The sequence below is a fragment of the Hyaena hyaena genome, unplaced genomic scaffold (genome assembly GCF_003009895.1).
Source record: "Hyaena hyaena isolate Hyena2069 unplaced genomic scaffold, ASM300989v1 scaffold_0, whole genome shotgun sequence".
Classification (NCBI taxonomy): domain Eukaryota; kingdom Metazoa; phylum Chordata; class Mammalia; order Carnivora; family Hyaenidae; genus Hyaena; species Hyaena hyaena.
In genome coordinates, this window is record NW_024080632.1 from 3424825 (window position 1) to 3437972 (window position 13148).

Below are 13148 nucleotides of genomic sequence, written 5' to 3' on the forward strand. Positions count from 1 at the left end.
CCGACGCGGGGCCCAAACCCACGAACCGCGAGATCATGACCTAAGCGAAAGTCGGACGCTCAACCGACTAAGCCACCCAGGCGCCCCAACATTCCACCTTTTTTAACCAAAGCGTATTCTGGGGATGCAGCTAGAGCAATGAATAAGAGTCAACAATCCTTGGTCTCTTGGAACTTACATTCCAGTAGAGGTTGAGTAAGACAGGTAATAAACAAAATAATAAATGTGCAGTACTGTGGAAAACTAACACAAAAAGAATTAATGCTAAAGAACTGTGTAGAAACAAACCACAAACATCTATCACTTTGCAGTGAATATTCTTTACTCATTTTATTTGAGGATCTTAAATTTTTTTGTGGGGAAAGGAATCAAAGAAATGCATGCACATGGTTTTATTTATTTCTAGGAGAGAGAGTACACATGGTTTTAAAAAATAAAGCATATCAGGGTTTATGATGAAAAGGAACATTGTTCTGCCCACTCTCCCTCTCTCTGCCCCGCCTCTTCTCCACTCTGTCCCCCTGTCAAAAATAAACATTAAAAAATTTTTTTTAATATTTTATTTTTTAAGTAATCTTTATACCCTACATGAGGCCTGAACTCATGACCCTGAGATAGAGTCGAATCCTCTACCAGCTCTACCAGGCACTCCAACTTCCCCACTTTGTAAAATGAAGATCTGGGAGACCCTACCTGGCTTTCTTCTGCTACTTCCCTCCGTCTTCCAAAGTCTTTTTTTTTAAATATTTTTATTTATTTCTAGGAGAGAGAGAGACAGCGTGAGCAGGGGAGGGTCAGAGAGAGAGGGAGTCACAGACTGAAACAGGCTCCAGGCTCCGAGCTGGCAGTCAGCACAGAGCCCGACGCGGGGCTCGAACCCACAAACCGCGAGATCATGACCTAAGCTAAAGTCGTCGGATGCTTAACCGACTAAGCCACCCAGGCGCCCTGGTCTTCCAAAGTCTTGTCCACTGAGGTCTTCTAATACTTTTACAAAAGACATGCACTTAAAAAAGCTCAGCGGCTAAATCTAAAAATGGAACAATGTAAATGTTTATTTTGAGGTAGGCCCGAGTATGTTCTTTAGTCTTAACACTGGCCACTCTGTGGGACAGAGCAGTCAGAGTTCTGGTAGCAGGGCTTGGGGGGAGGCCTTGGCCACAGAATTTAAGGGGCACTAAAAACTCAGTAGTTTAGCGTAATAATAATTTAATGCAATATTAATAAATAGAAAGTAATGCAAAATATCTATAAGGAACAAAATACCAGCGTTTTAAAATAAAGACAGGCTCAGCAGAATGAGTAGAGAAAAACAGAAGTGATTACAGCTGGCCCTCACCTTTAACAATGACCTCATCCTCTGGCATCTATGATTACATAGGCTGCTTATTACAGCTGAAAAGCCTTCAGATGAGGGGGTGAGGTGAACCTTTCAGATTAGCAATATGGATACTGGATTTCAGGGGTGCCCCGACCGCTTTGACCTCGAAGCTTGCAAACTGGGGGGCAGTATTGAATCAAGAGATCTAATTTTTGTCATTTAAAACGTGCATCGAGGGGAAGGGGCAGCAGAGAAGTGTACTTTGTTCAGAACTTCCAGCAATTCCAGTGTGGTTCCCTCCCTTTGCTCTGGGCGAGCCTCTTGTTCCCGCAGCACAGCGCTTTGAATAAAGGTCGGCCAAGGGGTCGCCCTCCTGATTATTCTTTTCTACCCCGCCGGGAGGTGGGAGCCCCGGGGCCCCTTATCCACGCCTGAGTCTCTGCAAAACCCCAGGCGTCCCTGACAGCTGCAGCTTCTGGGGTTGCCATGGTCCATGAGAGAGCAATGCTGGCCGCCCTCTGCTGCAGCAGCCCTGAGCAGGCTGTCGCTGCCTCCTCTCCAGTCCCTTTCAAAAGCTTTTAAAGGCGATCCCTGCGGGGAGGAGGGAGGACGGGACATTAGCCAGGGCTTTCGTCCAAGCGGCTGGGGCGAATAAAAGAGGCTTTTCTCAAACCAACGGAGCAAGTGCTGGGCTTGTTTCAAGGGATTTTTTTTTTTAAATGTTTTATTTCTAGGAGAGAGAATCAGCGTGAGCAGGGGAGGGTCAGAGAGAGAGGGAGTCACAGATTGAAACAGGCTCCAGGCTCTGAGCTGACAGTCAGCACAGAGCCCGACGCGGGGCTCGAACCCACGAACCGCGAGATCATGACCTAAGCGAAAGTCGGACGCTTAACCGACTAAGCCACCCAGGCGCCCCTCAAGGGATTTTTTAACCCTCGGTCTTTCCCTGGAGGAAAGGAGGGTGCGGAGATGGTCCTTCTCCAGCTTCAGCTGCTGGAAGCGGGTCCTTTCGGTTTTTCCTTGGGATTCCGCGCCCCGGGTCTTCCCCCGGAGGGAGCGGAGGGCAAAGACGCCACTCCCTAAACTTAACCTGCCGTGGGCAGCTCCTCCTAGCTCTTTCCAGGATTTCTCACCCCGGGGCTGGCAAAAATAAAAATAAAATAGAAATAAAATAAAAATCGATCGGCCCCAAGCTAGCAGGCTGTGTGGTCAGCAGTGAATCGACCTCTCGGGTGTGACTTGCTGATTCTGGAACACTTCAGAAAACGCTCAACTAACCGAAAGGACCAGAAGCCCCTCAGTCCAGGCCCCTGGGTTTTCTCTCACGCCTTTCTCCCATGCCGGTCCTCAGCGCGGTGTGAGGGGCCGGGCGGCGGGCGGCGGGCGCAAAGGGCCGGCGGTGCGGGTCCGGGCCGGGGCCGGGGCCGGGGCCGGGGGCGGGCGCGGGGCGCGCGGCGCAGGGCCGAGCAGGGGGCAGGCGCGGCGGCCGAGCGCGCGGGGAGGAGCCGCGGCCGCGTCTTCTCCCGGCGGCGCGCGCCCGCCCGGCCCCGCGGCGGCGGCGGCGCGTCACGCTCTCCCCCGCCCCGAGCAGACGAGCCGGGAGGCGGGAGGCGGCGGCCGCGCGGCTGCTGCTGCTGCTGCTGCTGCTGCTGCTGCAGTGGGGCAGGTGGCGACGACTGGCGGCGACTGAGGCGGCGGTGAGCGGGGCGCGGCGCGGTCCCTCTTCCCTTCCCGGTGCCCCCCTCCCCTTTCCCTCGCGCGGGGCCGGGCCCGTCTCGTCCTCCGGGCTCGGGGCCGGGCAGTGCGGGGCCGGGCCCGGCGTGCGGGAGGGCCCCGAGTGCCGCGCGCCGGGCCGCCCCTGAGGGGGACCCGGGGGGTCCCGAGCTGGTGGCCTTGGAGGCCAGTGGGGGTGCCTGGGGTGCCCACCCCCGGAGCCGGAAAGTGGCCGGCCCTGTCAGCGCCGAGCCCGGCCTCTCCTTCCTCCGTACGCCTCAAGATGGAGCTTGGACTCCTTGCCCCTGCGCCGCCCCAGGCGCCGCTCCCCTCGGCCCTGGGGTGGGGGTGGGCGTTGGGGCGGCCCGGGCCCCCGGAGGCCGAGCCCCGGCGGGACCTGTTGCCCCCGGGCGCTGCCGCCCGGTCTCCCGAACGTTCCTCGGGCCCTGGCGCCCGAGAGCCGGAATGGAGGGCACCCTGGCCGTGGCCTCCGTGCGTGCGCCGGCCGGCGGGCTGGCCTCGGGCCTGGCTGGCCGGGGCTTCTGTCCCCCTCCCCTCGTCCTCCCTAACCCCCGAGGTGCGACTGATTGTTGGAGAAGGTGGGTGACAAGGGGTGACCAGGATTTCTGAAATAACACCACTGCCCCGTAACCTGAGCCTTCTCCCTCCGCGGGGGATTGGCTCGGAAGACAGATGACACTTGTTTAGAGGTTATTTTAAAAGCAGAGCCGTCTGATTCCTCCTACTTGGAAGGTCCTGTGCTTCACAAATGTGATTTTTGATTTGGGATTAAATCCTGAACTCGGCTGTTTCTCCACTTCATGTGGCTTTTCCATCTGGCAGGAACCAAGCACCACCCCCTCTCCTCCCTTCACAGCCCCACCTCTTTGGTATGGAGAAATTACACGTCAAGTCTGTAATCTTCTACATACCTGTTTTTAGCAAAAACTTGGCGGCCAGTTACCGTATTTAAAAAGGAGGGTGGAGAAAATTGGTGTTTTCTTTATTTCTTTTCTTTCTTTCTTTTTTTTTTTTTTAAGCAACCTTGCCTTCTTCCTGTTTTAGGACAGTGCCTGGCCAGTAAGAGCTCAGTATTAGCGTTGCTGCTGTTGGGTTATGATTCTGGTTGGTGTTATTATTTTGTGATTATTACTATAACCTGTGGTGTCCACAAGTCAGGAGAACAGAAGTGTTTGACTTTTGGATTTAATGATAACCTTTTGCAAGAATCCTGAGTTACGTTGCTCCTCAGCCTTGGGGCATTTTTTTCCCCTCTGGAAATAATAACAATTAACATTTATTGAGGGCTTCGTTTGGTGGGGCTCTGGGCAAGTCTTTTATGTTTTATCTCCTTAATCATCCTAACTCAATGAAGGTGCTGTCATTATCCCCATTTTACAGAGGAGGCATGGAAAGGTCAAGTCGCTTGCTCAGGGTCATACAGCTAATAAGTGGTGGTGTCAGGATTTGAGCTCAGGTATTGGCTGCAGGTGCTTAGTTACTAGGTTAGTATTGTGAATCTCTGGCAGGGAGGAAGGCTGGCCTTTATTAAAGCAAAGGAAGTAGGTGATGGCTAGGAGAAGGCTGCTCCTGGGTTTTTGAGGTTCAGAGAATGTGGTAAAGTACATCTTAGGTCCTTTGTTCAAAGAAGTAAAAACTGAAACTGGGTGGGACCCTCCAGTAGGTATTGTCTGAAGATAAAGATCATGCCCTTCCCTACCATTCCAAGAATTGCTTAAGCACAACTTAAGCCCATCTGGCTTCTCTTCTTTAGTTTAGAATTTTGTGCCTTTCTTACTTACATAAAATTTTTTTTTTACCTAATGTCTAACACTTGGTCTGTTGCATCCTGTGTGATCCATGCATAAATTCATGTGAACTTAGTAATGTTTTACCCTGCCCCCCCTTTTTTTTTTTTAATGTTTATCCACTTAGTGCGAGTGGAGTAGAGACAGAGAGAGAGAGGGAGAGAAAATCCTAAGCGAGCTCCTTGCTGTTAGCTCAGAGCCCAAGTTGGGGCTTGATCCCATGAACCGTGAGATCATGACCTGAGCAGAAATCAAGAGTTGAATGCTTAACTGACTGAGCCACCCAGGCACCCCTTGACCCTTGCTTTTTAACTACTGTCTCTGCTGGGATTCTAAACCCAATAGATGGTTAATAAGATGAACTGGTTCTCTTATACTCCATTCAGAAGTAGGCATCTTTGAATTTGTCACTTACTGGCTGCCTGGTGTTCTTGATTATTATTTGCAGATTTATTTCTGGCTATATATATATATATATATTCTGGAAATGTATGTGGTAAGGACCTTTCACTTTATTTTTCACTTTATATTTTACTTTATTTTTACGTTTTTTTTTTGAGTTTGTTTATTTTGATACAGAGTGTGAGTAGGGGAGGGGCAGAGAGAGAGTGGAGGAGAAAGAATCCAAACAGCCTCGGGGCGCCTGGGTGGCTTAGTCGGTTAAGCGTCTGACTTTCGCTTAGGTCATGATCTCGCTGTTCGTGGGTTCGAGCCCCGCGTCAGGCTCTGTGCTGACTGCCAGCTCAGAGCCTGGAGCCTGTTCCGGAGTCTGTGACTCCCTCTCTCTCTGACCCTCCCCCGCTCACGCTCTCTCTCTCTCTCCTGGAAATAAATAAAACATTAAAAAAAGGAAATTAAAAAAAAAATCCAAACAGGCTCTCCACTGTCAGTACAGAGCCCGATATGGGGCTATTTTTTTTTAAGATTTTTTTTTTTTTTAAAGTAATCTATACACTCAATGTGGGGCTCGAACCCACAACCCAGATATCAAGAGTTGCATGCTTTACTGGGGCCCCTGGGTGGCTCAGTCCAACTTCATTCTCCAATTTGGGTCAGGTCATGATTTCACTGTTCTTGGGTTCAGGCCCCACGTCAGGCACTGTGCTAACTAACAGCTCAGAGCCTGGAGCCTGCTTCAGATTCTGTGTCTCCCTCTCTCTCTGCCCCTCCCTTGCTTGTACTCTCTCTCTCTCAAAAATAAACAAACATCAAAAACAACTTCCTTAAATTATTAAAAAAAAAATAAAAGAGTTGCATGCTCTACTGACTGAGCCAGTTAGGTACTCCTTGTATTTCACTTCTTAGCACCTTTTGTAAGGTTCTGCAGAATCCTGTGTTCGGTAAATATTATTTGGTTAATAGCAAATATGAGGTCCATAGGTTTTAAGATTGGTTTTATAGGAGTCAAAGGTAAAGAAAAAAAGCAGAGGGTAGTGTAGTAAAGTTACATGGAGATAGCTTAATATTTCTTAACATTAAAAGGGAATTTTTTTTTTTTTAATTTATTTCTAGGAGAGAGAGAGAGAGAGAGACAGCGTGAGCAGGGGAGGGTCAGAGACAGAGGGAGCGACAGACTCCGAAACAGGCTCCAGGCTCTGGGCTGGCAGTCAGCACAGAGCCCGACGCGGGGTTTGAACCCACGAACCGCGAGATCATGACCTAAGCGAAAGTCGGACACTTAACCGACTAAGCCACCCAGGCGCCCCTAAAAGGGAATTTTATACATTAACTAAAGTGAGCCTTCCTTTCCACTTTATCCTAGTTTTCATTTTCTTAATTCCCTTTCTTGTACAAATGGAGTGTGGGGTTGAGTGTGTGTTTCAGATAGAAAGAATGGATGGTGTTGATTATTCATGATGAGCCTCTAGTTCTTTACAGTAATTTTGAAGTTGTGATATTCTCCCCAAAGGCAGCAGGTGGGGCTCTGGCGTACCTCTCTGTGGGCTGTGTTAAGTCTCGTTTGGTAGTCACTGAACAGATATTTATTGAGCACGGCTGTGTGCCATTCTGGGTGCTGCTGATACAGCAGTGAATAAAACTGAAATCTTTGCTCTCTTAGAATCTCTTAGAATCTTAGGGGAGGCATACAGTAACCGTATTAATAAAATTTGTATGCTGAACAGTGATACATGGTAGGAAAAAAAATGTCAGGGAAGGGCGAGTATGCAGCTTGGGGGACAAGAGTTAGGGTAATCGAAATTTTAGATAGGGGGGCAAGAGAAGACCTGGCTGACGATTGACTTCTGAGTAGAGATCTAGAGGAAGTGAGGGAAAGTAGATCCTTTAGGGAAGGGCATAGTAGCGAGAGGAATAGTAAGTGCAAAGATCTGAGGTTGGAGTTTGGGAGGGGCAGGTAATTTAAGGCCATATAGGTTGTAGTCCTTAAAATAAGTATTTATTAAAATATTTTAAAATAGTGAAAGATACAGAATATAACATGTTACTGATTTTGTTGAAGAAAAAGTTAAAAATGAGGTAACTGAGGCTCAAAGAATTTTACTAACTTGACTAAAATGCCACACAGCCAGTGAATACAGAGCTAGAAATTGAACCCTACTTTATGGTATTTTAAGCAATGTGCAGAGTTTGTTGGCCATGGCACTTTAAGTGTCTGGAAGACAAGTCCAGCACTTGATGTTCAGACTTGCTATTGAGTGTATACTTTACTATTTGTATGCAGGATCTTTGCTCAACCCTGGGAGGCCTTGTAACTGGCATTTGCATATATAGCTTTTTCCCCCCGGAATTGTGCTCCTGGCAGAAAAGTCTACCTTTTTTTTTTTTTTAAATATATATTTTTTAATTTATTTCTAGGAGAGAGAGAGAGACAGCGTGAGCAGGGGAGGGTCAGAGAGAGAGGGAGACGCAGACTCTGAAATAGGCTCCAGGCTCTGAGCTGGCAGTTAGCACAGAGCCCGACACGGGGCTCGAACCCACGAACCGCGAGATCATGACCTAAGCGAAAGTCGGATGCTTAACTGACTAAGCCACCCAGGCGCCCCGAAAAGTCTACCTTTTTAGTCTTAAAAGTTTCATGTTCAAAATCTCTGTTTAATACAAACCTTCATGCCAGTCTCTTCAATCTTAATTTGAAAGTATTTTGAGTATTGCCCTGGATATGAATTTTTTAGATAACTATTTAGGGAGGCTTTAAACTATTATAGTATTTTATATATTTTTAATATATATAGTGTCTGTTTCCCATGTAGATGGAACTCAGAGAATCCATATGCTTTAAATCAGCATTTGAGTTACAATGCTCTTTTAAGGGGAAACATATTGACTGATGGTACTACATAAGAATTTCAAGTAAGAGTGACCTCCTCAGATTTCAATCAGGGGAACAGAGAAGGATTTTTTTTTTTTTTAAGTTTGGTAGATAGTAATTAACCAACCTTGAAATTTGGCTAGGACATCTGGGTTAATATTCCTGGTCTTGGCACCAAGTACCAAGGAATCTTGGCTACAGTTAGTAAAGAGCTTTTTTTTCTTTTTCTTTTTTTTTTTTTTTTTTAAATCTCCATCTGGCACTTCCAGAAGGACACATTCCACTCGCACTAACTCAATGGGTGGGTCTGTTTTTTAATTGTCTGTCTTAAGTGGTTCAGCAACAAAATCTTAAAAATATTCTTTGTAAAGTATTCTTTGTAAAATCTTTGAAAAGAAGTAGCCCCATTACAGAATCCCTAGTTGGAACTCTTTGGTTATCTCTTTCCCTGCGGAAATGTATTCTCCTCTACCTCCTCTCCAGAATCCTAGTGAGAGTATAGGTATTTTGGCGCCCTGATGTTTTATATGAGCATAAGGTCTAATATACTTGCAATTTGAATTAAGTGGTTTGATATTTGTATTCTCTTTTGCTTACTTATATCTAAGTATAGCTTGGATAAGATCTCAGTTTTAACTCTGTCCATTTTTTACAATTAAAATTGCCAAGTCCTTGATTTACTCTCTGAAGTTAAAGGCCTGAAGATCCAGATGTTCAGGGTGTGGAAATCATCTAAAATTTGTGTTGGATACATAAAGGGACAGTAACTTTAATGAGTTTTTTCCCCCGGATTCTGCAAATCCCTTGTCATGTAGTGCACTGAAATTTTTGGCATATTTTTTCCCCTCTCTTCTCAGGAAAGGTAAGAGATATTAGGAATATTTCCCTAAAAATCTTTTAACCAAGTCTCTTGACTTCCTGCCTTCTCTGCCTTAACTGATTTAATCCTCTAAGAATGATTTCTTATTGGAGACATTATGCTCTAATACCTTAAGGCAGGAAGGATCCTATTTAGACTTTTCTTTTCCAGACTGTAGAATAAGCAAACATTATAGGCATGGTAATTTTTTATGGCCTGAGTGAAAGAAAACTATTATCACTAAGTATTTTTCACACATGGGTGACTAGAAAAAAAAAGTGTGTATCAGGAAACCATATTGCTGATTTCTGTTGTAGGGCATATATGGCTTACTTAGGTTGTTACATTGAGAAGCTAGTATCAGAGTCAAATTTAGATTTTTAGAAAATGTTTTCTAAACATTTATAATCACATGAAGTGTTTCTTTTTTTTTTGGATATTCTCAGGTTTTTTTTCCCTTATATACCAGTTTTAAAATGGCCCTTAACATTTTAGTAATATATATTAGTTGTCTTCTAATATGTGGATTCAATGCATAACGTATGAAACAAACACATGTACAAAAACACAGAAAAAAGCAAAATTACCCACAATCCTACTGTATGTCCTTCCATCTTTTATCTTAAATTTTTTTTAAATGTTTGTTTATTTTTGAGAGACAGAGAGAGACAGAGCATGAGCAGAGGGGCAGAGAAAGAGGGAGACACAGAATCCGAAGCAGAATCTGTTAGAACTGTCAGCACAGAGCCCAACATGGGGCTCGAACTCACAAGCCAGGAGATCATGACCTGAGCTGAAGTCAGACACTTAACTGACTGAGCCACCCAGGCACCCCTCTTAAATTTTTTTTTATTTAAAGATTTTATTATTTATTAAAAAATTTTTTTAATGTTTTATTTTTCTGAGAGAGAGAGACAGCTTGAGCAGGGGAGGATCAGAGAGAGAGGGAGATACAGAATCTGAAACAGGCTCCAGGCTCTGAGCTGGCTGTCAGCACCGACTGAGCCCCCCAGGCGCCCCTAAAGATTTTATTTTTGAGTAATTTGTATACCCCAGATGAAGCTCAAACTGAAAACCCCGAGATTAAGAGCCTCATGCTCTGCTGACTGAGCCAGCCAGGCGCTGCCCCCCACTTTTTTAATACTTAAAAAAAATACTTTAAAAAGTGTGTTTAGATTTATATTACCATTTTTAAGTAATTAGAAGTGTAATTGTTTCACTGGAAGTACTGTCAGCAAGCCAGCATGGGGAGTCAGAACTACAATGAAAAAGTTTGAGATCCTGGATTTGCTTCAGCCCTAGCTTGGGCAAGTTGCTTAGCCTTGCTCTATCTGCTGGTTGCTCTATAAAGTGGGGGTGACACCTGTCCTGTCCATCCTATGGGGTTGCTGTATTGATGCAGGGGAGGGAGTTGGCTTTGTTGAACTGGAGAGCTCTAGATAACCTTGTCAGGTGGTAAGAGTAGTGCAGAGGAGTTCGTGTTTTCAAATACCAAACTGGCCAGGGAACTGAGGAAAGGCCAGTCCTGTATCACTGGTTGCCTGTATTTATTTGGTGCATGGTTAGATTTATAAAAATGGTTTTCAAGTAGATGGACTAATAGAAAGTGTCCTGTGGGGTGGCAGAAAGCTGCAGAAATGCCAGTTCGTCAAACATGTGTTGAGTGCTCTGAAGGCCCTGCTGGATACAAGCAGGTCTGTGTCTTGTGAGGTGAGACAGCTACCTTGGGTGAGGTGGGATGGGGCCTTGGAAGATGATCGGTTCATTTGGCTTGTGTGTGTGTGTATGGGAGAGAATCCAGGAAGACTTCCCAAGTGGGAATTAGCGCTTGTGTTTGGTATTGCTAGAAATGTAGGGTTTTGAGGCAGGGTAGTTAGATAAGACATTCTAGGCCAGATGGAGCAAAGATAATGAGGCATGAAGGTAGTATGCGGAGATAGTAGCAGATAGTCTACTGTTCTCTATTTTGAGGAAGTAACAGAAAATGAAAGTAAGAAGTTTGAGTTTATATCAAGGAGAGGCCTCCCTGCCCTGATGAAGAGTTCATTCTGTTGGTCTTTAGTATTTTATAATCACTGAGTTGTCTGTGAGTCTTTTAACTGTTGTTTGATCAAAAATACCTGGTTGTAGGTGATAAACAGGAAAAACTGCTGGGTAAGCTATCTTTTTCGTGCAGACTGTGCAACCATCACCATGATTGGTGTTAGCATATTTTCTTACTACCAAGAAGGAACCGTGTAACCCCAGCCCTACTCTGTTTCTATAGACTTGCCTAATCTGGACATTTCACGTAAATGGAATCATACAGTGTGACTGACTTCTTCCGCTTAGCAAAATGTTTTCAGAGCTCATCTATGTTGTAGCATGTATCAGTATCCTTTTTAGGGTTAAATTCCATTGCATGGATATACCACTTTTTGTTGTTCATCAGCTCATGGACATTTCGGTTGTTTCTACTTTTTGCCTATTATGAATAATGCTGTTCTGAACATTTGTGTATAAGTTTGTGAGTGGACATATGTTTTCATTTATCTTGGCTATACACCTGGGAGTAGAGTTACTGGTTCATATGGGAGCTCTACCTTTTGAGGAACCACAAACTGTTCTCTAAAGTGATTGTAGCATCAGCAATGAAGGAGGTTCTATTTTATCCATATCCTTGCCAACTCATTATGGTTTTTTTTTAAATTATTACAGTCATCCTTGTGAGGGTGAAGTGTGGTATCTCCTTGTAATTTTTATTTGCATTTGCCTCATGGCTACTGATGTTGAAACCTTTGCATGTGCTTATTGGGCATTTGTGTAGCTCCCTTGGAGAAAATACCAATTATCTTTTATTTTGGCTTTCAAAATTTAAGTGTAAAAGTAATGTGCAGAACAATAGTATGTTACTGTTTAGCATAAAAGTATACAGCAGAATTCCAACTATCTTTTTTTCCTCAATTGTTTTTATTGTGGTAAAATACATGTAATGTAAAATTTACCATAGTCCCCATTTTTAAAATAGTTTATTGTCAAGTTTCCATATAACACCCAGTGCTCATCCCCGCAAGTGCCTTCCTCCATGCCCATCACCCCCCTTCTCCTCTACCCCACCCCCATCAGCTCTCAGTTCTCAGCATTCAAGATGTCGCTCATGGTTTGCTTCCCTCCCTCTCCCCAACTATTTTTCCCCTTCTTCTCCCCCATGGTCCTCCGTTAAGTTCCTCCTCATCCACATAGATGTGCAAACATATGGTATCTGTCCTTTTCTGCCTGACTTATTTCGCTCAGCGTAACACCCTCAAGTTCCATCCATGTTGCTACACATAGCCAGATTTCATTCTTTCTGATTGCCATGTGGTATTCCATCGTATAGATAAACCACATCTTCTTGACCCATTCGTCTGTTGATGAACACTTCGGCTTTTTCCATGTTCTGGCTATTGTTGAGAGTGCTGCTATGAACATTGGGGTACATGTGCCCCTATGCATCAGCACTCCTGTATCCCTTGGATAAATTCCTAGCAGTGCTATTGCTGGGTCCTAGGGGAGTTCTATTGTTAATTTTTTGAGGAACTTCCACATTGTTTTCCAGAGGGGTTGCACCAATTACATTTCCCCCCAACAGTGTAGGAGGGTGGCGATTTCTCCACATCCTCGCCAGCATCTGTAGTCTCCTGATTTGTTCATTTTAACCACTCTGACCGGCGTGAGGTGGTATCTCAGAGTGGTTTTGATTTGTATTTCCCTGATGATGAGGGATGCTGAGCACCATCTTAGCCATTTTTAAGTTTACAGTTTGTGGACCTGAGTACATTGTGTTGTTGTTTAGCCATTTACCACCATCCTTTTCCAGAACTCTGTTCATCTTGCAGAAGTGAAACTCTGTACCCATTAAACACTAAATCTCTATTCCCCTTCTCCCTAGCAGCCATCATTCTACCTTCTGTCTCTGTGACTTTTTTTTTTAATTAAAAAAATTTTAAGTTTATTTTGAGAGAGAGAGAGAGAGAGAAAGAATCCAAAATAGGCTCCACACTGTCAGGCTCAAACTCATGAACTGTGAGATCATACCTGCAGGTTTATGACCTGTACTGATGTCAAGAGTTGGACACTTAACTGAGCCACCCAGGTGCCCCCTCTGTGACTTTGATTAAGTACCTTATGTAAATGGGATCACACAGTATTTGTCTTTTT

The 13148-nt window shown here is 45.0% G+C and overlaps 1 protein-coding gene across 7 annotated transcripts in view; it reads left to right on the forward strand.

The window, feature by feature from the left end:
• The first annotated feature begins 2919 nt into the window (after positions 1 to 2919).
• The window catches only part of CLIP1 (CAP-Gly domain containing linker protein 1), a 131155-nt gene continuing 120926 nt past the window's right edge, over positions 2920 to 13148 (forward strand). For all 7 annotated transcript variants that reach the window (XM_039238020.1, XM_039238087.1, XM_039238159.1 and 4 more), the window contains exon 1: positions 2920 to 3018. The gene's annotated coding sequence lies outside the window, so the exon portion shown is untranslated. The remainder of the gene's footprint in view (positions 3019 to 13148) is intronic.